Below are 25,841 nucleotides of genomic sequence, written 5' to 3' on the forward strand. Positions count from 1 at the left end.
CACAAAGATTGATGCACCCACAAACATTATATGTCAGTTCAAAAAAACACTTGCCTTTTCGACTTTCGTTGTTAATTTGATTTAATTACATGTACAACAATGGTCATAATAACACAGATTCTGCAGACGCGAACGAATTTATTAAATAATCTTTATATTTTGACTATTTCCTATTAGTTATTTTAGCAGTTTCCTGTAAAAATGCTCTTCTCTAGATTTCTGTGACTGATCTGACTGTCCACCAAGATTAACGCCGTAAAATGTACCACCTACGAAAATTATACATCAGTCTAAAATAAAGACACTCGCCTTTTCGACATTCGTTATTAATTTTGATTTAATTAAATGTACAACGATGATCATCATAACATAAATGCTGCAGACGAGAATTAATATGTTAAGTAGTCCTTAATTTTTGACTATTTCTTATTAAATATTTTATCAGTTCCTGTGAAAATTCCCTTCTCTAGATCTATGTAGACTTATCTGACAGTCCACCAAGATTGATGCCGTAAAATGTGACACCAACAAAAACTATGTCAGTTTAAAAAGACACTTGCCTTTTCGACGTTCGTAGTTAATTTGATTTAATTACATGTACAACAATGGTCATCATGACATAGATCCTGCAGCCTTGAACGAATTTGTTAAGTCATCATCAAATTTTGACTATTTTCTATTATCTAGTTTAGCAGTATGCTGTGAAAATTCTCTTCTCTAGATCTCTGTAGACTGATCTGCTGTCCATTAAGATTGATGCCGTAAAAGGGAAAACCCACAAAAATTATGTCAGTCCAAAATGAGACACTCGCCGTTCGACGTTCACAAGAAACTTCTCTTACGCTCATCCAATGAACTGATTCGTTTGAATTTTAATTACATTTTCAGTCCGCCCAAACCGTTGTAAAACCGAGCTTTTACAAGGGAGAGCCTCGTTATGCCGTCCATTACCTCTACAAAATTGCCCGGTTCAGGAATAACCGAACCGATAATGAAGGGCAGGCCGCCACATGCTGAGGAAGCCTCGCCGATCCTAACCTACAGTATCTGCTGTTGGGTTTTAGGAATATGCAGACCATTAATTAGGGTAAGCCAGGTCTCGCACACGCCGACCTCACGCTACTCCGCGGTTTTGAGACATCTGGGCCCCGACCCGCCCCCCCGCACCTGCCCCATTAGGCTAACTACCGCAACACACTTTACTTCATCTGCCTTATTTATTTTCTTTTTCGATTAAAAATAACAACCAGCGTCAGGCCATCGTTTGCGGTCGGTTAGGCCCCGTCTACCCCCGAATTACGGCTGGCTTTTTCTTCCCACGTTACTAATTTGAAATGATCTTGTAGTTCTTGAGGAAACGTTTTTGTTTTATGTAAAGTATCGCTCATACTTTCCGTAAAGGCAAGGCGGATGGGTGTGGCCTCCTCTAGCATGGTTGGAATTTCGTAATAAAGTCGGCAAAGTTAGTGCAACGTTGATTGTACACGTAATTGAGGGAAAACGGAGTGTAAATTGACAAAAGTTCCCAAGAAAGCAGAGATATACATGGGTACAGCACAATATAGATATAGACTGAACATCCTTGGAGGAATAGGGGGTTTTACTTTCAAATATTTGAAAGGCCATAATTTAATGTACATGGTTTCGTATTTAGATTTTAAATAAATCATACCTTTAAATTACGTAAACCCTGAACCACTTTTTACACTTTTTTGCTTAAATTGTTTGACTGGATAAGATAATAACAATTAAAGCTTTTTAGTGATTTATAAACAAGGTGGAAGGACGCCACACCGCGTCTAGTAACAGGCTTTACTGAGGTCGTGTTCAACATTTTAATCTATAACGCAATTCATAAATATAAAATGACGTCACATTCCTGTAGAAATGAAGATTCGTGCAAAATTTAAAGTCTTATATAAGCACCTATCTCGTTATATGTGGCCAAATAAATATTCGACTTTTTTATTAAATTTGGTTTCATATCAGAGTTTAAATAATAAAACACAAAAACCCACCACAAAAAGATGAATGTGTTGGGATAGTTAGGCTTCATTTTGTGATGTCACATGTTTTAATCTCTTATAAATGTATTGAGTCTGTTTACAAATTTATTTAATTTACCACTTTCTCGTTCCCATTATGATTACCCATAAGATCAATGTAGAAATATTCGGTACTGTTCAGCTACATTCCATGGAGTAACATGCACCATCACCGAACTCAGCGTTGCTCAAAAAGAAGATAAAATAAAAATAAAGCGTGACGCTCGATTTTAAGTACTATCCTTTTTTAGGAGAGTAATATGTTTATGTTGTATTATTAGAGACTCAGCATTGACTTGAACCGTAAAGATTTTATAAACGCAGACGCACTTAAGTATACATAGCTATCTTATTTGATAGGGGTTTCCAGATTTCATTTTTCTAAAATAAATTTTTGTCAGCTCAATACTGTAAGATTCATATTCATAAATTTATACATATATAAAATATATGTTAATAAAATGTAACTATACATTGTAAGTGTGTTAAATATTTATACTTCATCGGCATTCATAAATTTGCTCGGATACTACCAAGATATATTAATAGTGTTAAACGATAGTACATATCCAAATTGTTTAATAAGCAGTATTAATAAGCACCCATAATAAGCAGTATTAACCAATGGCTTGAAAAGTTTAAAAGCCTACCATCTTGAAACGTTTAAATACATTACATCACTGAATTAAAAACAATTGATTGAAAAAGTATAGTTTTTCTCGATAATGGACACTAAATTGAAATGTTAATTACTCTCGAAAGCATGTCAATTCGAAATTTTAATCCATACCTTCTATCGAATATTTTACAACTCTCGATAGGCAGGTTAGCTGCAATGGAGGAGAGGCCTCCATATCGTAACCTCCAATTGAATGGAGACGGATCACGAAATCCTTCCAGCCATATTTAAGCGCAATCGTTAAAACAGGCTGGGTGAGAATCAGTTTACTATCACAGAGGCCATCTAGCCCACTCTTACTTCTGGTATGCTAATGCACGCGTGTCCAAACTGTGTACAGCCGTAATCTTGAAACTTAGGAGACATCGGGAATGTTACAGAACAATAATCATTGGCATTCTTGAAATTTTAATATTTTATAAATTTGCGCGACAATCGTTAATATTGAAAAATATGACCTTATTATACTTGATAAAAACTTGAAAGTCTCTCACAGACTAGGAATGCGTCAAACATCAAGTCACCTCTAACAGCTTTCGCATTCCTAATTTCAAGTCTATAGCTCATTTTATTCTTCAGATATTCTTCGGACAGACATTCTGAAAATTATAAAAATAAACCGCCAATATCACCCCTGAGCTAGGGTTCCTTGGCTTTCATTCACATCCCAAGGAAGGAACACGCACCATCATCGAAATCAATTCTGTCTATGTAGAAGTGAAGTTCATGCCAAATTTAAAGTGTTCAGGTTAAACTGTTCTCAAAATACTTAATTGCGCTACACTAACATACGACATCAGCAAAATCTAAGTTGCCTATCTGGTAATTAAGATGAATGCCAGATTTTAAACCCATACCTCAATTTTTTTTCTCGAGATATGCTGCGGCAAACATACATACAAACAATAAACAGTGCTTGCTCTCTAAGTGGTGGCGAAGTATAAATTTGTAGCTCAATGTGTTCTCAAGCTTTACAACGAAAAGTTAGGCTTTGCTAGCGCTCAGACAAAACCCCTGAGGAACATGACTTCAATGTTGACTGTATAGAAATTTGAAGGTGCAAAAAAATTTCATGTCCAAAGAGTTAATTAATTTTTGGAGTATTATGTGGACTCACAGGAAAGTAATTTGACCAATCCCCAGAATAATAGTCTTCGCAAAGGCTCAGCCAATCAACAATTTTACGAGGTCGAGATGGATAAATTTAAAAATAATCTCTTTATTTTCAATATATTCTGCGGGAATTTGGGCTTTGCTAGCGCTCAGGGAAACTCCATGAGGGGCGTGAATCATCGTCGAATTCAACATTGCCTGTTTAGAAATTTGAAGGTGCAAGAAAAATTTCAAGTTTACGATTCTTCAGATAGGGTGCAGTCAACAGGAAAGAAATTTAGCCAACCCCGTGAATAATAGGCTTCGCTGACGCTCAGCCAATAAAATAATTTAGCAGAGTCGAGATAAAAACATTTATGAACTGCCTTGAGCTAAATTTAATTTTAATTAGATGCAATACGAGAAGAACAGCCCATGACTAAGCGATGACTGCCAGAAAGTCTCTAAGCACGACTGGCGAAGGGCGGGTCTACAGAAGCAGTAGGCGGGCTGGCTGGACACGGGGTAATTATATTTGATCAAGGGCCAGATTAATCAAAGAGATACAGACATTAGCCGCCGAGGTTGGTAATTATACCCTTTCCTACTTCAATTAACACGTCTCTATCGGATGGCACGCCCCCGTCCCACCCTCCACACCCACCTCGCCGAAGCGCTGCGTGTTTAATTACATCACTTGCGGTACTTAAACTTGAATTTAATGAGGTTCTAAAGACTCTCTAGAAATTGTTTATGGATGCAATCATCGCTCGGAACAAGGACTCTGAATAGATTAAACGAGTCCTTATAAGAATGATTCTTATAGATGAAGCCATGCAGTAAATTTAAGAGAATTGTTATGTACTTCAAATACAACTACTTTTAACGAACACAGACGGACCAATAAACTGTAATAAAAAAAATAAATAAAAAATAAAAAAACAGTTTGCTCCAAGAAAGGTGCAAAAATGAGTTTCTAGTTTTGAAATAGTGCAGCGTTCATTTTTGGCCATAATAAAAATCCAAGAATTTCAAGAGATGTCTTCATTTAATGTGTGTTTTATTTCCAGTACAAAGCGTGTGCATTTATGAAAATTTCTCTATACCAACAGATTACAGCTGAAATATGGACGAATTATGATCCTTTATAGTTTTTTGCTACTGTGATATATTTCTAAGAACATGGAGTTTTAGCAGAGACATTAATAGATTACATGAATTTTATTTTTACTAACTTGAAGAAAGGATGGTCCGGCGTGATCCACATTGCCTTACATTTATTATTTCTTAAAGAAACTAATGTAAAAAATAACATTTAAATTAATAGTTTTATTATTACTATAGTACGAAATATATAGCAAACCTGGCCGTTTCTCTTTATTATTTATTCATATGGTAAAGAGATGTCAAGTAATAATTTAAATACTAATTTTCTCATATCTAAGTTCTTGAACAACAGTTTGTTTATCTCAACCCAGGTTTGCAATGATATTTCTCATACTATAGTGGTTTATTGGTTCAAAACATTTTGATGGACTTGTTATCATCAACCCTACAAGTTTGGTGAAATAAATTTTCAATTTCAGCATAAATACCGTATATAAGTGAATTTTACAGGAACAAGAATTCTGTATTTCACAATAAAATTTGTGGTATTTTTAGTAAAATAATGTTTTAAGATTTGCAATCCTTAGGAACCAAAATGTTTTTTTTTCTTATTCTTATGAATTGGACTTGGATTTGTTCATAAGAATCTGTCTCCATACTTTATAATACGGTTTCAATTTTCATTGTAACAAATATAAAAAATTCAGTCCGTTGAGATTTTTCAAAAATAATGTAGAAATGCTGCGATCCATCCGTATGCTTATAAGTAATGAATAGATAACATTTATAGCATAACGATTAGTTATTTGTAAAAATATTGATTTTTTGACAAAAACTTAGTACATCTAATTGCCAAATGGCTGAACAATTTTATTTTTAAGATTCATATTACATTATTGGCTGGAAAACTTTGTCAATATTTACTTTACTTTTAAAATGCCATAATAATAAATGGTACACAACCAAAAGAAGTTATATATAAAAAATTACACAACACAAGTAAACTTTTATCAAAACCGTCAGAAACTTCGTTGTCAAAATAAACACATAAATACGGGTGACTTTTCCTCAGTTGAGAGATATTTCCTGGAATTCTTATCATTTCTAAAATACTTTTTCTCTGAAGCCTTTTAATCGTATAACTCTGTGAAAGAATGAACGTGCTAATGATGACCATACCTTCTAATGTACAGAAGACTTCGGAAAATTCTATCACAAATGAGAGAATAATACTAAGTACTTGCTTAGAGATTTAACCGCGATCTCTCTTACAGAGAGCGGATAACATTCTAGATGGCCGTGGATCAAAATTCTTTTTTATAGAAAATTATACCTACGTAATAGGTAGAGCACATTACTCCTTACATTGGAAATAACTATTAAAGGTTTTCTATCCGAAAAGCAATAATGATTTTAAAACAACCTCTTTTAAGTATCTGTAATAACTGAATATATAGCACGGGCCCTTAACAATGCATCACTCACAAATTGTTTAAATTACGGCGTTATAATCTTATAGTTTTTTTTTTTTTAATTACTTATGGATGTCGAATTAAAATTCATGTGTTTCAAAATGTATTGCGTAAAACTAAAATAAAAATTAATATTTCAATAGATACTCACAATGTTTTATTATTTCTATAGGATAATTTTAATAAGTTACTGATAAAAAAGCCAGCCAAATTGATCATTTATGGTTTTCACCAAAAATAAGAACTTTTATGAGCTATTCTTTAATTTTCTACACATTTTGCTTATATTTAAATTTTAAAAACTTTGAAATTAAATACTTTTCCATCTTAAGTTCAAAGTTTTGATTCCTACAACAGCATAAGAAAGCTACAATGATGAATAGTAAATTTAAATTTTAGTTACATATTTTATAATATATTAAAAACTAGCAGTATAAGCAGTAAGCTAAACTTAACTGACATTTTTTAAAGTAAAACAGAATTTTGGATGTTTACCATCGTCATGAGTTAAAACAACTTCATAATTTACATTTTTAGAACAAATATTTTTCTCATATTCGAGTATCAAACAGCATAAAAGAGATAGTTTTGAAATTCACATAAATTTCAAATTAATATAATTGAATTTATAATTAATGATACAACAGTTGTATGGTAGTACACAAAAGAAGTAATGTATTCCAAATAAGAATACAGAGAACATTGCTTCACCCTAATTCTTTGACACCTTATGTAAACTTTTCTTTAAGTTTTTCAACACATCACAATTGCAGCAAATGTCAGAGAAAACTGTTAACTTTCAAAATCGTTCACCATCAAAACCCGTTTTCTGTTGTTTCCATCCAGTTATCAAATACCCAAAATGTGTTCGGAGAATTTACAAAACTTCCGGAGAAAATTCTGAGGAACAATAAAAGAATAAGGCGTGCGGAATTGTTACTGTCGCGTGTTACGTAAGAATAGTGAGAATAACAGCGATCACGGAAGGGTCGACATGGAAGTTATATTTAAATACGCGTCACCGATTATGCCTTCATTAATGTACACAATTGGAATTCGTATAATGGGGCAGCTTTTGTGCCATTAAGGGCTCGCAGGGATTAATCACGTTCGTCAAACGTCCCTGGGCAGACTCGTTGTGAAAGAGCACGCAAAGGTTCGCCAAGGGTGGGACGACCTGTCCCACAGCATTAATGGGATTTTAATAGTGTCGGTTGCGCGGGTCTCCGACTGTCATTAAAAGGGAATGTCCGCGAGACAAAAACAGGGTAAAAACCGCCCCAGGTCGTCAAACGCTACTCACGTGTCCGCAAGTCGCATGCTGTGCCCACGTAAATGACGTTTTTAGGAATTTAATTTCACCTGAAGAAACCTCCCCCTGCCCTCTGTGTAAAGCACGCTATAAACATGTGACTCTCGTATTCACTGTCTTCTGTTTTTATCTCTAGAATTAAGGCTCTTTTTTAGTTCCTTAAAGTTTTTTCAGTTGTGGTGACAGATTTGGTCAGAGCATGATTGAATGACTTTTAGCTTTTAGCATAGTTGAAATTTGAGCGACCGTGTGGTGTGATTTAGGTACATAAAGGTTGTGATTTCTCTTAGTAACAGCTAATCCCGGGAGAGTAAAATCTGTAGCGATCATTAACTCTTGAACATGTTTTAGGTTACCCGTGATGCAGGGGATGTAAGGCGGAAAGGAGAAGTGTAAAATGATAAAACACAACTTTTGCTTCAATATCTATAAACAAATTATATTTCATTCCATATTTCATAGTACGTCACTGGTTTAAAAATGATCAATTGAAAAATTGCGAAAAAATTACTTTTTGTTACATTTACTAAAATACACAAAACTTAAGCACTAACACATATTTCAACGTTACAAATTAAACAATTTCTTCTGTACATAAAAAAGGAAAACACAAACATCCCTGTGTTTATGTTACGATATCGTTTATGTGTTTATGTTACGATGTAGATATATTACGATAATCTTTCGATTGCACAATATCTAACTAGCCGAATTTCCGAATTATCTGAATGAAAAACTTGTTACTAGAAATATGGATATTTATTACATATAAACTGATTATCTAAGAGATATGTAATATTTAACTTGTAAAGAAAAGAATAAGGGAGTACTAGAAATCGCTATGTTGTAAACCTAAACTTTGTATGCTTTATAACACTAAACTTTTTATGTGTGGTAAATTACGCCAAGTGATCATAAATACATACCAATAAGCTGAGGCGTTTTTATTTCTCATCGTCCTCTGGCAACATACACAACTTAAGAGTATTCTGAATAGACGATATTTTGTATAAACTAATCCATTTTTATTTAATTCACTGCATTTTTATTTTCGGCTCCATAGAGGCTCTGTTACATTAATTACCCTTCCTAATGGAATAATTGTTGACAATCTATAATTTCAAAACTGCTTATTATGTAGACGACGTATCAAATACTTATGATACATCCAATTTTTGTCCATGATTCAATTATACTAGCGTACTCTATTTTAAGATATTGAATAAGGTAGAATCGTTATCTTAGTCTTAATCACAGAGAGCTTCTGCTTCCCTGTTATCTCTCTTGGTTTATTCTGGGAAATCCCTCTGCAGCTGGCATCAAGCCACTGTTGATAACGAAAACTTAAATCATACACAATGACGATGACTTAACTTGGCGATCCCACATGAACTTTGTGTCTGCTTATTTGTCTTTATCGTCCTCTCTAATGTCCCCGTTTGCAAAATACCGCCATATTCAGGTATTAAAACATTATATTTTGGTTTGGTAGAGACACGGTTGCGGTATGAACTTCTTGTTTGGGGCTCGGCACCTAAGTATTTGCTAAATAGGGTTTTCGTTTTACAGAATTTAATTTTGCATGTTGTGACTGGTATATCTTGTGGAAGTTTATGTAGAAATGCATTTAAAGAGCACAGCATTTTGGCTTTTCCATCTTTGTATATCTACGAGACCATCATTTATGCCAGGTTTCATTTTGGAAATGTAGTAGATGGAGCTAATACATGACCACAACACGCAAGCTCGAGTAGACCTGCGACAACAATCGCAATCGCTCAGCTCTGGCGGGTGGATTGCCTCAAAATTCAGGGGCTAGGTTTTTTGGAAACTCCCGAGTCATTTAAAAAAATATAACAGAAAAACAATGTTTAAAATCATATGAAAGAATACCCAAAAGAGGGTTGTTTTTTTACTACCAATAGATTGGGGTGTATTTCGCCTAAACTTGATTGAATTAATAGTTTGCATTGTTTTTATTATTTAATGTATGTTCAATTTTTTTAATTGTTTTGACTTTCATACAAATATTTTATTTTTATATTGAGATTTACAATGATGTTTTACTGACGTTTATCATAGATGTAATACATGTCTACGGAAATAAGAAGACTGAAATTGAAGCACCTCCATTAAGTAAATCTCAGTAAAATAACTGAAATCTTGAGTATACATTTTTATTTTGAAAAAAAGAAACAGAAAGTCAGATAAGGTCCAGTATTTTTGTTATTCTTTGTTTGAAGGTTATTTTTGACGATGGAGGGATTTGGAAGGAAACAGGATTTTTCCATACATTTGCCATCGTTCAGTGAAACAAGAAATCAGTAACACTACGTTTCGAGATCTGCAATCTGATCTCTTCTTCAGGTGATAAATGATAAATTTAACCTGAAAAAGAGATCAGATTGCAGATCTCGAAACGTAGTGTTACTGATTTTCGATATGATTGAGTTATGAAAGTTTTATCAAAAGCACTACGATCGTCATTAGGCTACCAACTTAACACTTTTCATATTTTACATTCTTGTCTTATTACAATGAACACCACTGAGTCTGGAAATATTATTAATTTAGCCACATTCCCCAGCGGCACAATTATGAAGCGTCCGTGCGTTTGCGTGCGTGCGTGTGCGAGTGACCAAGACGGATCGGGCACGTGACGTCACGAGGGAACGTAATCGAGTGAGAGCCACGGACCGGTGTTAATTGTGTTTTATATACCCACCCCAGACTGTGGGTAACTCACTTATATACTTGTTATACTTCGTCACTCTAGCTGGAAACTCTGGCGCCGGAATTAGTTGAAGAAGTTATGTACCAAGTCTTTCTGAATCCGAGAGGAAACTGCAGGTAGGTCTGCAGGGTTTTTTTACACTTTATAAGGAATTACAGATCACTGTTCTCTTCATGAGTCAAATCATGCTCGCTCCGCTCTCTTTATCCCCCCACTCAACCTTGATTCTGGAAGTGATACCTCAATTGTATACTCTTGTTTAAAAACACTCTGTAGTCTGATTCACAATGAGATAAATTCAATTTTATTTACTGGATGAAAATGTAAAACTGATTCATAATTTAAAATTAGTAGTGTTTCCTTCACTGCTTCCTCCAAAAATTTTATTTCTAGCAAAAATAAACTTGGATAGAGCCGTAAAATAGCTATTCTTTAATTGGTGTTCCACTTTATACATGTCTTGCAGTTGGTGAACATTATAAATACACATCCTCTTTGGATCCTCGAGGAATACCATAGTTGGCGAAAAATCCTCAGAATTCACTCAAGCAATTCTTACTTCAGATGTTTTCTTCAAGTAATAAAATACGATCCAGCGAATAAGATAAAATTCACCATTCAAATAGAATCATACAATAAAAATTTAGTATTAAAGTGTATTTAAGGAAGATTATTTACTTATTATTGTGGAAGTATCAAACTCGCCATTGGTTCACAATAAGAACACAAGAAGTGAAATACATTTAAGACTCCATAGCTATAAATACATTATATTTGAAACTAACCCAACCAACACGAGTAAAAAACTAGTATACAGATAAAGGAAACAGGATTTTCCGGTCATTTGCCACCGTTCAGTGAAACAAAACACCAGTAACAGTACGTTTCGAGATTTGCAATCTGATCTCTTCTTCAGGTAAATAACAGGTAAATAATATTATTACCTGACGAAGAGATCAGATTGCACATCTCGAAACGTACTGTTACTGGTGTTTTGTTTCACTGAACGGTGGCAAGTCACCGGAAAAATCATGTTTCCTTCACAATCCTTCCATCGTCATAAATAAACTTCAAACAGAGAAGTGGGTTAAAAATTTAAATAAACTATTATTATAAAAATAGAATAAAGTAATAAAAAGGAAAATTAAAAGGAAAATTATGAAATTATTATATTAAGTTGTACCGTTAGTTAGTTAGATTTTATATAATGTAACATTTCACAACCTAGTCAGCCAGTATAATTTAATATTATTTTTTTTATCCAATGTTCCGGAACTAAATTATCGGCCGAGTAACTACCTAATTGGCACGCGTATGAATATTTTATTCTAACCCTTTGTAGCAGCCCAACTACGTGACCGATCTGACCTCGCGCGCCTTGTCCGTAAGTAAAATTTATCTTTCCGTATTATTAAATTAGCCCTTTGATGCCAAACATATAAAAATGAATGTAACGTAAAGTAAAGTTGTAAATAGTAAAGTAACTTACCCTTGAAGATCTTTTATTTCCTTGATTGAAATAGATACAAGTTGTGGCGTCGTCCTTCTGACGAGCAAGTTGTTGTAATAAGTTTTTTGTCTCATTACATGGCTAATACCGTCGCGAATTTGTTTTAGGCGAGCTCACGTATCTCACGTATTATTTGAGTAGATGGCTACCAGTTTCATAACTTCTACTCCTCTTCTATTAATTACCGACTAGAAATAACCCTTCTTAGACTACAGCTTCAATGTCTCTTAATGTTTTATAAAGTAAAACATCGTAGGCATAATTCCATAGAACATTGGATATTTTAGGCCCACCTATCAGATATACATTTTTAGTTCTTGTACTCTAAATTGGCAGCAACGTGGCAAGGCATACATTTAATTTACCAACTAAAAGTGGTGCTTGTAAAGTTTCACTGATTAAATTGAACTTATAAGTAAACTTTGCAATTCGGTATTTATTACTACGACCTCAGAAGTCACCACCCCCATGTGTTATCGTCATTCGGTACAAACTTCAAAAGATAAAAATAATATCTTTAGTAAAATATCTTATTAAGGTTTTTTTTATCAACTTTGACAATACTTTCAATATGCACAACAATCTATAATTTGAAAATACTAGTTAGCATATGATTGTTGTGGATATAACCCTTTGAGGTACCAAACCCTACTTTGACTAAGCGGCACGATACGTCAAATCGCCAGACAGCAACTTATTACACCCGTGTCTCGCAGTGTAGTGGGACAGAGAGAGGGGCAGACGCTCGACGTGCCATGTCTACCCTCAGGTCGTGTGAGGGAACATGTGTGGCTGGCAAATAATGAAACTCGAGTAAAAAGTAATTACCTGGAATAAAAGAACACATGTTCCGCTACCACTGTGTCACGGGGAATCAATGTCACCTGCTTCCAGAAATGTCGTCCAACGTTTCGTGCTGAACACTTTCCGTTCTGCGTGTTCTGTCAAATTCTCGTTCGTTCTACAGAATTTCCAAAAATCCGAACCATCAGTTGAAATTCATTATAATGGAAAGACAGACTGCCTTGTTTGTTTCCTTCCATAAACTTTTTTCCGGGAAGAACTCATTGCTGAAGGATGACTGAGGCGGAAGTAGCACAGCAGGCGAATCTCTGAATCTTCAAAACGGATGGAGTAAAAATATGTCCATCCCACTGGAACAAGAATGTTCAGTTTAGCTCTAATTCACCTTCCTCTTACGTAGAGCATCTGAAATCTGATGCTGTTGCAGACTTGACTCCTGAAATATGAAGTCATAATCATCTGAAGGGATACAAAAACAGTCGGCGACGAAAAAAGAAGAAGCTCAAAACAAAACCCCCCGCATCGATTCGACATCAGAGACACCCAGACTACAAAAAGGAAGTGCAACCTAGGTGAAGAAGTATTCTCATTGTCTTATGAGGTGCACAATTGAGTGCACTACGATGACGATCCCAAAGCACGGTGGAGCAACCGAGTCTTCTACACATAACGCAGTTATGGTGGGAAGGGTTGATTCAATGCGAATGTTGAGTTTGGCTCCAGTTCAGACTACGGTAACTTCAGATTCAAGGAGTTAAGTTTGCAACAGCATCAGATTTCAGATGCTACGTGCTAGTGGAAGGTAAAGTAGAACTAAACTCAACATTCGCATTGAATCAACCCTTCCCACCATAGCTGCTTAATGTGTGGCACGAGGATGGAGGAGAATAGTTAACGAGAAAGAAAATCTTATAAACGTGGTAATCACATTAAAAAAATCTTACTTCCTCAGAGGAGTGGAATCTTCTACGGCATTGGATTCTTTCTACTAGGGTGGCTATGTTTTACTAAATACATCCAAACACAAATTTTAAGTTCCTTGTACTTTCGATTTTCAGTCCTGCTTCAAAAATCTAAAGTTTACGTTTTTTATTATTATTGCCACCAGTATACTAGACAGTTTTATGAAGTAATTAAAGGTATTAACCTATTAATTATATAGTATGAATTTCCCACAATGAAGTTGAAACAGTTCAGCCCTCGATCCAATAATTAGCAAGACTTTACTAAATCTATTGGTATTATCCTTCATATTTTACATTATGAAGTTTAATTATTCTAGTTACAATTAATTCACTTAAACTTGAGGAAAGTCAAATACAATGACAAGATCAAGAAGCTTTTATAAGAACAAATCACAATACAGTGGTCGGAACAAAAGATCCCCCCCCCCCCATTTAACAAAATTTGTTCTGCGACTCTACTTCACGAGGTGCAGTACACTAGAGCGTTTTCTGAAGTTAAAAAGCTAAAAATTGATATAATTTTCATCTTGCCTGTTTAGAACAGACATAGGTTCATATTTTCCAAAAAGGATGTTTATAATAAGGCTTTATGTTCTTAATCCATGTCTCTTGTATTGTAATTATCGACACTTCCTATAATCCTAAATGTCCCATTATCCCAGAGACTCCAGGAATAGTTTTAATACTGTTTATTCAACAGTAATTAATGGATTTATCTTATTACTTCTTGAGTTCTTAATGAACCAGAACCATAATGCACTCGAACAAAATAGAAACATGTGCTTTTAAAAACGATGATCATTTCCGATGTCTCTCTATTGTCGGGAACAGCCTTTCAGAGGCTGTTCCACCCTAATATTCTCCTGGATATTATTTGTTGACGATTAAGAATTTTGGTAAACATTAAGTGTTCACAGATTCTTAACATTTTAGAGAGTTCTTTTAGAGCTTCTTCGCCGCTGTTCCTTTATATCAGTTCAGATGAACATGATTCCAGATTCCAGGAGTCAAGTCTGCGACAGCGTCCGATTCCAGACGCAGCACTAAGAGGAAGGTGAACTGGAACAAAACTCAACATTAACATTGAATCAACCCTCACCACTATAGCTCGTTATATGTGGGTTGTTGGAACATAACCTGAGTTCGAGAACCCAATTGTACCCAAAATCTTCACCTGATTCAGACCAAACTTACTTAGTCCATTAGTCGTAGCTACGTTATGTGTAGAACTCTCAGTCTTCAAGCGGTACCGTAGAACATGACCACTGAAGCTTCTTTGTCTATGATTTGTTATCTCTTCAGATGAACATGATTCCAGATACCATGAGTCAAGTCAGTGACAGCGTCCGATTCCAGACGCTGCACTAAGAGGAAGGTTAAATGGTACAAAACTCAACATTCACATTGAAACAACATTATATATGGCTTGTTGGAAAACAGCGTGAGTTCGAGAATCCAATAATGCCAAAAATCTTCACTTGATTCAGACCAAACTTGACTTATTCCATTAGCCCATAGCTACGTTACGTGTAGAAGTATCAAAATCTTAAAGATAAAACATCCGGTGAGTCAGAGGAATTTTGATAGCAGCTGACTGAAGGCCAAAGAGCTTCCATTCTTCCACCACCACCACCACGGGGACTCCTTATTAATCTTTCAACGCCGGGTAAGTAGCAGCCCTCGCAGGGGGCGGGCGTGGCCACGGCTCCGGCAGTGACTGACATGTTATACCCTGCCCGTCACCATTGTTTCCTACCTGTCAGTATGTTGGTGTTGCACAATTAAGCCCACCATTACCGCGTGATTGAAGGCTATAATTGGAGCAACCGTGACTCTGCAGGCGTTATCAGATGAGGGAACCATTCATGGGCCGCGGTAATTGGAGGACGACCGCACTGTTTCTTTTTGACACCCCGTGTCTTGTTTGGGCCTAAACGATCCCGAGGTGAGATTGAACACGGGTCGGCCGCACAAAACATAATTTTTAATTGTGACCGGGTTCAACAGCCGAAGTCTAGATGGTGATAGAGCGGAGAAGGGGCAAGATGGAGATAGAGGTTTCGCAATTGAGTTACCACGGATGTCAGCTGAAGCGTTTCATATCACACTCACTCATCTTGTCTTTTAAAATTGCCCCGTCTTTAGACTTTCTTTCTTCATTTCATCAGCACAATTCCACTCTGAATTATTCCAGATAATTTGGAGGTTAGGTGTTTAGGAGGAAGAAGTGATGAAATTTCATAAAAGCACTCTCATGTAGTCCACGTCCTCACGATTTTCTCAGTTAAATAGGTAGTAGTAGCAAACTCGAAATTTTAAAACAATATGATCAAACCATTACACAAGTGCTTTGGTTTCAAGTTACCCATATTATCCTTCATTTCGTGACTATTTATTAATTACCTTATGAACAGTTCAGATTATGAACAGCTCTGAATATAGTAACAATCTGAATATTCTTCCTCCAGTTCCTTACACGCCCCTTTATGTAAGTAAAAATACTGATTCATCACCAATTACTTCCCTGTTAGTCAATATAATCAATACGTAATCAGGTTATGAGCATTATGAAAATGCCGTAACAGTTACTGCGGGATACAAAGAATTCCTAAATTTTTTCATTAGGGACGTCCTCTTTATACGAGATTAATATTATGGAATTTTTTAATTGATACGATAACAAAATATTTACTAAGCGTATTGTTTTTTGGAAAGTAAATTGCAGAAAAATAATTAAAAGTAACAAAATCTGGTGTTAGTTTCTTGGACGGAGGATTTTAAGTTTCGAATTATAATAGTTTATTTGTTATATCATAAATGGTAAGATAATTGGGAAAGGAAGAATTTTCTAAAGGATTTTGAGTTCTAAAATATATTCGTTTTGTTCATCATACTCGAAAAAATACTCGTACTCGAGTTTAAAATGAACCGCGATAGAACATAGTAACAAAACAAAAGATACAATTTTACTGCGCAAACAATTAAATTATTATCATGGTTTAGTAAGAGAACCGTTAGAAATCAAAGGAAAATATCAACTAAGACAGCATTAGATTATCACAAAGCTGGTAGCCAGATTGATTGGTGGTTGGTTGATCTGCAATTCTAAAGCGAGAGCAAAATATCTGGATATTGTATTCGTTTCAGAAATTATCGAAACGAACCGGAACATTTTAGAAACTGAAGAAATCGATAGAAACGTAGAATTTTTGATATTTTGGTAAATAAAACAAAGTTCAAGATGTTAAAGATAAGGAACCAATATTGTTCGTAATTGCCCATGGCTCACGTGTATTTAGGATCTTTATTGATTGCTCCAAATATAAAAAGTAGTGCTTAGCAATATTTGTGTAGTATTTAATTTCAAAACTGGTTTTATCTATACAAAATATAAGCTTAACATCCAATGACTAAATTTGAAATATCTTGGGCGACATTTTTGTTTATAGAGTGAAACAAAAACGAACAGAGTGGAAAGACAATGTTAAACTTTGGTGACAAGAGGTAAGTTCAGCATGTAGTACCTTTCTTACCTTACCGGAACTTTAATTATTTAAACACCTGCTATGAAACTTAATAAATACAAATTTGAATGTACCATCTGGATGATATGTCGAGGAAAATTTCATACGTAAATTTTACATTTTGCGTAACACTTTATTTCTACAAGACTTCTTTGTTGTATGTTTGTCTGTCCATCTGTCCGTACACTTCTCGAGATTTAAAAAAGGTACAGATTTGAAATTGTACATGCAACCCTGGCGATGCCAGTTACTACACATGGTGTGGTGTACCCCTAGTGTGTTTGCAGTAACGACTAAAGTGTCAAGCTCTTGAGGAATGCTGCTGAGCGGTGAAACTCTAGTATTACTGCTGTCATAAACCTAAACATTGGTAATTTAAAGGTCAGTGGGGCGGAGACCTGAGGTCAAAGAGCAAACCTGTTTCTCAAATAAACTTGCTCTTATCAGTTGCTATGTTAGGTAATATTAAAGCTAGTTTGTTTAATGTTATTGTTTACTGAAGCTACATATTAGTTTCTCTGATATATTTATAAAATAAATATTTTTAACCTTAAATAACTTGAACGCCTATTTTAGAATGATGCAAACAGTAGTTCAAATGCATTTGGCATATGCCTCCAGACCTGACCCGGTTTTGTCTCACGGTAAATGCATTACCTTATTTACAGTGTCAAAGGATAAAAATACTGTAAAAGTAACTCTAAAAATTAAATTGTAGAATAGAAATAGTTTTAGTTCTACAAAGGAATAAAAAAAATCGATTAGGTAATGCGTTCATGACACACATAGGTCTAGAAGAGATTTTAACCCTTATGCTGCAAGCTTCTAAGCTTCTATAAGATAAAGCATTTTACTAAATGCTTCTAACACAAAATAATAATTAATTTCAAACTAAAAAATTGCTGAAACGATTCCCAAGCTAGTCAATGTGGTAGAAATAGGCGCCAATTAATTTATATGACATGGACGAGGAAGTGGTCGTGCAGAAGGTCTAAGGATGGCCTACCATGAGGATTATGGTCACGATCACAGTTGAGGTTAATGAGGGCAGATCCAGATCTGACACCTCGCCTTGGGCTGACAATGGAAGATGGGTTTGAACATAGAGGTAATGTTCTTGTGGGTAGAGATCCTTACTAGGTTTTAGCACTGTTCAAATATTGTTTTTCTTTCTATCAAAATATCTATTTTTGTTTTTGTAATAATACGTGATGGTGTGGAATGATTAATGTTTTGTATAGTTTTTTTATTAAGTGCATTTTTTAGAGTTAGTGAAGTTGACACACAACATGGTGGTTGTGATTCCTGACTAGGCGTTCCACAACGCTTTGTTATGATTAGATTATTATAACATAGTTTGTAATTATGTGTTAGGTTAGTTATTTACCTGAAGAAGAGATCAGATTGCAGATCTCGAAACGTAGTGTTACTGATTTTTTGTTTCACTGAACGATGGCAAATGTCCGGAAAAATTCTGTTTCCTTCATAATCCTTCCATCGTCAAAAATAAACTTAAAACAAAGAACCATATATTTAGACACGGTATTCAGAATAATCTCAGAATAAGTTCAAAAGATAACTTTTGTTGATTCTGGAATCAATTATTTTCTATAAAGGCACAGTTGGCTCAGTTATACAAAACAAGAGTACGCCACATCTTGAAATGTTTCCATAACTTTTCACATGATACAAGCACATTTTTGTTCATTAGATTGGGTTTCATACCAGTGTAAAATGAATAAAGGTCCCCACAACAAGTCACCAATAAAAAATTATGATGAGAGTATTGGAATAATTGGCCTACATGTATTAATGTGTCACATCTTAAAATCCCCAATGAATATACTGGGTTTGTTAACAAATTTATTTAATTTGCTATTTTTTCATAGCCATTATGGTTAACTTTGAGACCAATTTAAAAATATTTGCTAACGATCAGCTGAATCCTATGGAGCGACACCTGACTCAATAAAGCCTATATAGAAATCAAGTGTCAAGCAACACAAAGTCATTAGGCCAGTTCACTTTCGAGATAGTTTGTTCAGACAGACAAAAACAAATAGGCAGAGAGACAGAAATAAAATTGCACTTGAGTGATTGGCTTTGCTAATAGTGGATGTGTTGGAATAATAAGGATACATGTACAAATGTGGCATGTAAAAATTTGCTAACGCTCAGCCAAATCCCATGAAATGCCATGCACCGTAATTGAACTAAGTGTTTCTGATATAGAAAAGAAGATTCATGCAAAACTATAGGACATTTCGTTTTCGAAATTTCGTGTAGACAGACATACATTTATTAAATTTTCCAGCTTCGCTGACGCTCAGCCAGGCCCAACATATTTCACCAGGATAACACGAGAACCAGTCCCGAGACCTGACGTGGTGAAATGTTCTCGAGCAAGTCTAGTGATATCAGTCGGTGTCACCCTGCAATCACATCAAGGGTCTGGAGAAGGGGTTCGGTTTACAGAGCCGATCTCAAAACCGTATTCAATTTCCACTTTGATCCCACATATTGAGGCGCCTCCCTACACACAATTTAGCGGTATTTAAGGAGCCGGATATGTATTTGTCAGTGTGCCGTCGGTATTGGGTGGCTCACGGCAAACACGTCTCAATGCGAGTTTACTCTGCGGAATATCCTATCAAGGAGTGTGTGGAAGGTATCAATCTTTCGGTCTCCCTTACTGAAGGGGTTTAAAGTATGTTTTTATGACGTGATCATGCAGTAGCTTTAATATTTATATGTTTAAAGTGTAATTACTCTTTAATTTCTTGACGTTGCAATGAAAAATCAAATTACTGCCTTTTTAATCCATAAAAATGCCTTCATGAACATTTATTTGTGAGTGATTAACAAAATGTTCACAGAAGTATTTCTGAGATGGTAGCGCAGTAGTTTTAATTATAAATAAAAAATATGATTTATTTTTTATTGTTTGATATTGTAATGAAAAATCTAATTACTGTCTTTCAAATCCACATGAATGTTTTTGAGATACATTTAATTGCAGGTGATCAACAATAAAAAACATTTTCTGAAATGGTTTTTCAGTAATGTTAATATTTATAAATTTAAAATTTGATTACTTTTTTATTTCTTGTTATTGCTATAAAACATCAAATAACTGTCTTTAAAATCCACACGAATGTTTTTGTGACACATTTAATTGCAGGTGATCAACAATAAAATAAACGTTTTGAGATGAATTTGCAGTAGCTTTAACATCTATGAATAAAAATGTGATTAGTCTTTTATTTCTTAATATTGTAACAAAACATTAAATTACTATCTTTCAAATCCGTTCAAGTGTGTGTTTTTTTTTACTTATTTCTGGGTGATTAGCAATTAAAGCAAAATAACTTGCCACAAATTTCTCTAATTTGTTATTGGTCGAAAGTATTTTAAATCACTTATATTTGCATCCTGTTTTGTTTATTTATCGCCTTGCTCTGTAACACCAGTCAAGTAATAAATAGCATTTAATTACCGCGCTTCTGCCCATTAACATGCTTAATACATCGATCACGTGATCAATTAGCTGATGTCAATGCCCAAAGTAAGTAATATTGACATGGAATGTTATACAGTATTTATAACCTAAATGTTGATAAGGCTAGTGTTAATACACACAATTAAAACGTAATCTACAACTTAGTTGTATAACAAAAATACAAAGGTTTGTTGAAAATTTCCGGGAATATTGTGAAGAACTTTGACAATCCATGTTATATAAAATTAAGTTTGTTATGTTACTTGACTAAATTTAAAGCCTGTTGACAGTTTGTTAAATATTTAAATGGAACTTATACCTTATCATATAATATTTTGTCAAACTATTTTATCTTTGTCTTATACTTTTAGACTTTTATGATAACAATTTTATTTGAATTAAAAATCCGTTCGTAGAATATTAAATCAGCTTTTTATTTAAATGGTGAAACTAAGAACCAAATTCAGCAGCTTGGAAACATCTCTGTCTCAATATCCAACAAAATTTTGTTAAAAATGTAATTCGAAACAGTATTCAACATATATACCACAAGAATAAATTATTTAATGCTGCTTAATTGTTCAATCATACAGTAAAATCAATATTAAGTGTCTGTCAGAAGTATAAGGACACTAGCAAAGTACTCTAGTACATATACTCTAGTACTTACACATTTGCTAAATTATGTGATACTACTATCACATTGCCCATGAAAAACAAAATGTTGGATTATCACTTATTTATCTTTAATATAGCCAATTCTACAAAACTTTTTCTGTTCGTAAAAGCTGCTTTTTACACAAAATCATTAATGTAAAAAAATATACAGCTCTAGAACGGATAAAACTATACAAATGGTTTTAGGAACATGCATAGGCTGGTTAAGGAATGTTGAAACAGTATCTAGTACAAAGTAAGTATTAGTATTTTTGAAGTGTCATACTTTTTACAGACAGGGTATATATTTATTACTGATGAAAACACAATTTATTTTGATTTAATGACACAATTGAAGTTAAAATAAAATTTTCTAACAGAAAATACCACGATACAATCCGCTGTCAGTGGAACAGTGGTACTAAAGACTACACCGTCATCGGACTGATTAAGCCCACTGGGCGAGGAAGGCCCCTCTTGAGCCCCCTCGACACGATGATCCGTAATCAACTAATTCCACAAAGGAAGTGGACTCATTAACGTCAGGTCTGAGTTGAGACAAGAGCCTCTTCTGGCCATCATTGGTCAGCGAGCGCTCAGAGGCCGAGCGGGCGGTAGCGGAGTGCCACAAGTGACCGCTCTAGACTCCCAATTATTCCTGGAGAGCCGCCGCGCTGTTCGCTGATCAAAGCTCCATTGTCTTCATGATCATTCTCAGAGAAGAACAAAGCACTCGCCGCTCTACAGGAATCAGTGGACCCAATATGCTTTTGTGGATTGTGAAGTTTCTTGATAAACACTTCAAAAATATGTTGACCGTCCATTTGTAAAGCGATGAAATGCATTTGTATAACGTCTGATCCTAATTGGGGTGCTCTAATTTGGTCGGTTGTTTTCAAAAATATGAAAAATGAACTCAGGAAGGCTAGTGAATCTGGATTACACTAATTCTGTGGATATTGACAGAATAGTAATTAAATTGCTCTTTTAAAATCTATAATTGTGTATTTTTTAATTAATAAATCATAATTGTGTAAATACTTTCTACAATGAAAAAATATTGCAGTTACTAACAAGTTTAACATGAAATATTTTATATTCAATTTTTTAATTTAACATTGTAAATAATATACTATTACTGCTTGAATCACTACCATTTCACCCCTAAGATTACGATACTGTAATGAATTTAGCAATCACCAATTACTATAGTTTTAACAGTAAATAAATTAGCCAAACTACCAAGAATTTGGTTACGTTTACGCAATAATTGTAAATCCAAGCCATCTTTAAACAGCTGTCGTTGCTATCCGTTTGATCTCGGGCTTGCGACAGTGTTCTCTACTAAGAAAACATTTAATTCGATGTGCATATAAACCTGTGCTTAAATTTAAAATTTTCTTCTGACTCCACGTGGGCCACCCCGTGACAAAGTAGCAGGTCACTGAATAAGTCCAAAAAATGTTGTAACTTTATCTTACATCATTTCAAAATCTTTTCAAACCGTCCCTGAACTTTTGAAGACCTTGAATAGCTTTCTGTTTTACATTTAATAGTAAGGATATCCTATCAAGATAACTAAAATATAACATAACTAATACAAAAATAATAGCTTAATAATAAAAATTTAAATGTTTAATTGATATTAGATACTTGGTGGTAAATTGAATGTTGAAATTAAAATCATAATCGTAAACTACACTAGCAACATTTCCTGTTCAATATAAGTTTTGAAACTGATAGTTTGTAAGAATTCGATCATATCATTATCTTATTAATATGGATGTTTCTAAAGATGTGTACTTGAGTAACAAAATATTTTATAAATGGGATAATTCTAGAAGTTATATTGATATTTATTCATCCGAAATTCGATTTACTATTCATTTCTATAACAGCATGATAGTATAACTGATATTGTTCCGTGGAATACATTAGACAGGATTGAATTTCATTAAATAAAAATTCTAAATGAATAATAACTTGAAAAATGTCTATCGATATAAGTTAAATCGTCTTTGGTATAGCGTAACTGTTCCACATTCTTGTCAAATTTAATGATTATTTTTACTGTTAAAACATTATGAGATTACAAACTATTTAATATACAAATAACGTCCTAAGCCCAAGTAACATTCGCTCGAGAAATTCAAGACAAAAGAAGTGCTCTGAAGTGGTAGAATGGCGGGATCAGTAATTTTGTAGTATTCAAAAATTCCACGATGTCGACCTTTTACAATCCAAAGTCACAAGATAATAAGGAACTGTTCCCATAGTGGGAACTGTTACGGTGTTCAGAAGCAGTTACAATAGAATCGGTAGAAACAGGAACAGGAACGTTGCAGGAGACAGCGGACACGTGACGTCATATACAGGAATGAACACGCTATTACTTGCTAGAAAACAGATTAAGGTCGTACAGTCTTTTTTTGGTTGGGGTAATTTTTTAAGTCGTAGCCCTAGTAAAACTTTCCTGAAGGAAAAATTTAGGCAGTTTTTATCTCAACACGAGGATTAGATAAACGGCTAAAGATAAAATACAAATTTTACTGCACATGAGTAAAGTTTTCAGGGGGTGACATGAATTTTTCATTGTTTACCAATTAACTACAATTACATTTTTAACCTATTTAAAAAAAGGTTTTTTTTACCATTTTGTCAGAATAAAATCAATAAAAGCTATAAAAAAACTATCGTTCACTCCATTCGTTTTATAAATGTCGTGTGGATTTCGTATTCTTATTTTCAACAACTTTTCATCCTAAATATAAGATGCTCCTAAATTCTACTTCAAATACCAATAAGTCTTCATGGAATGATAAAACATTTAAATTTTATCTTCCTTTAGAAACGATATCTGAAACGCGTGGCGAGAACATTTAAAATTCCAAAAACAATAATATTTCAATCGAAAACCAATTTTATCACGTTCATGACATGATATTTTCTTACATAAAAAATATTTTTCTATTTATAAAGAAGCAAGCAAATAAATAGTGTCATTGTTAACCAACTTTTAACTGTACTTTTTTAGCAATTAATAAATATTAGATATAAAAGACAAAAATAATATCTAACTTTAACTGTAAATTTAAAGAGTAGGCTTCTCTGATCTGTGTATGTTTATATATTTTCTTGATCTGGAAACAAGGCAAAACCAACTGGAACATAATATACTACCAAGTAAAATACACTGAACCATAAATACCGGGTGTTAAAATTTTTGACTCCCAAAATACCCAATTTTTGTGGAAGGGTGGTAGTCAAAAGTTTTTTTTACGTCGAAAACCTCCTCAGTTGGTCATATAAACATCCTTAAATTTAAATAATTGTATCCCTATTCATAAAAAAAGTTAATAGGGAGGGAGTGTGGGCCTTTAAATTACAATGGCCATAAATATACACTTTTAAACATATTTTCTTGATCGTGGCAAGAAAGCAAACTCAACGTTAGCGTCAGAATTATAACTCACTCAAACCAAAAGTGCTAATACAGGTGGAAAAAGCTAGCAAATTTCGTGCGGAGCCGCGGTTAACTGCTAGTTTGAAGTTTATTTTTACGATGGAAGGATTGTGAAGGAAACAGGATTTGCCAGACATTCGCCATCGTTCCGTGAAACAAAAAAAAAATCAGTAACACTACGTGTGAGATCTGCAGGCGTAGGTGGTTGGTAGACGAATGCAGACATATTGTGACCTGTATTCTGTAGTTCAGTTTTAATGATTAGTGTTGTGTATAGTTTTTCATTAAGTGAATGATTTAGAGTTAGTGAAGTTGACACACAACATGGTGGTTGTGATTCCTGACTCAGGCGTGCCACTACGCTTTGGCATGATTTGTTTATTTTAACCTAGTTTGTAATTATATATTAGTTTAGTTATTTACCCGAAGAAGAGATCAGATGCAGATCTCGAAACGTAGTGTTACTGATTTTTTGTTTCACGGAACAACGGCAAATGTCCGGAAAAATCCTGTTTCCTTCAAAACTGCTAGTACACTTATAATTCCTAGTTCCCTTCATTTTATTTACCATATATATTCAACTACAACAAAATCTTGGGGAACGGTGTCGGTGACTGTTGTCACGATAGACGCGATGGCATGTGCCTGACCAGACCAAGCCGCTGGTTGCACGCTGCAGACCGCCTGTCTGCCTCACAGGAATGTTCCAGTCATCCTCACTCGAGCCACAAACAAGTCTTTCACCTCTGACAATGGGACTTCCTGAGTTTTTCATATCAATGAGATACCGACGTGATGCCAAACGTGCTGGGAACGCGATCAGGGACTGCTCTATCGACACGTCCACGTGATCAGTTATGGATCGTAGCGTTTTTGTTCAAACAGGAATTTTTAAATTTAATTAATCATTTAAAGCAGTTCGTGATAGTAAATAATGTTCTCCTCACAATACTCGGAGTATATAGCAAACTGAGAGAA

This window comes from Homalodisca vitripennis, chromosome 2, assembly GCF_021130785.1.
Source record: "Homalodisca vitripennis isolate AUS2020 chromosome 2, UT_GWSS_2.1, whole genome shotgun sequence".
NCBI classification, from domain to species: domain Eukaryota; kingdom Metazoa; phylum Arthropoda; class Insecta; order Hemiptera; family Cicadellidae; genus Homalodisca; species Homalodisca vitripennis.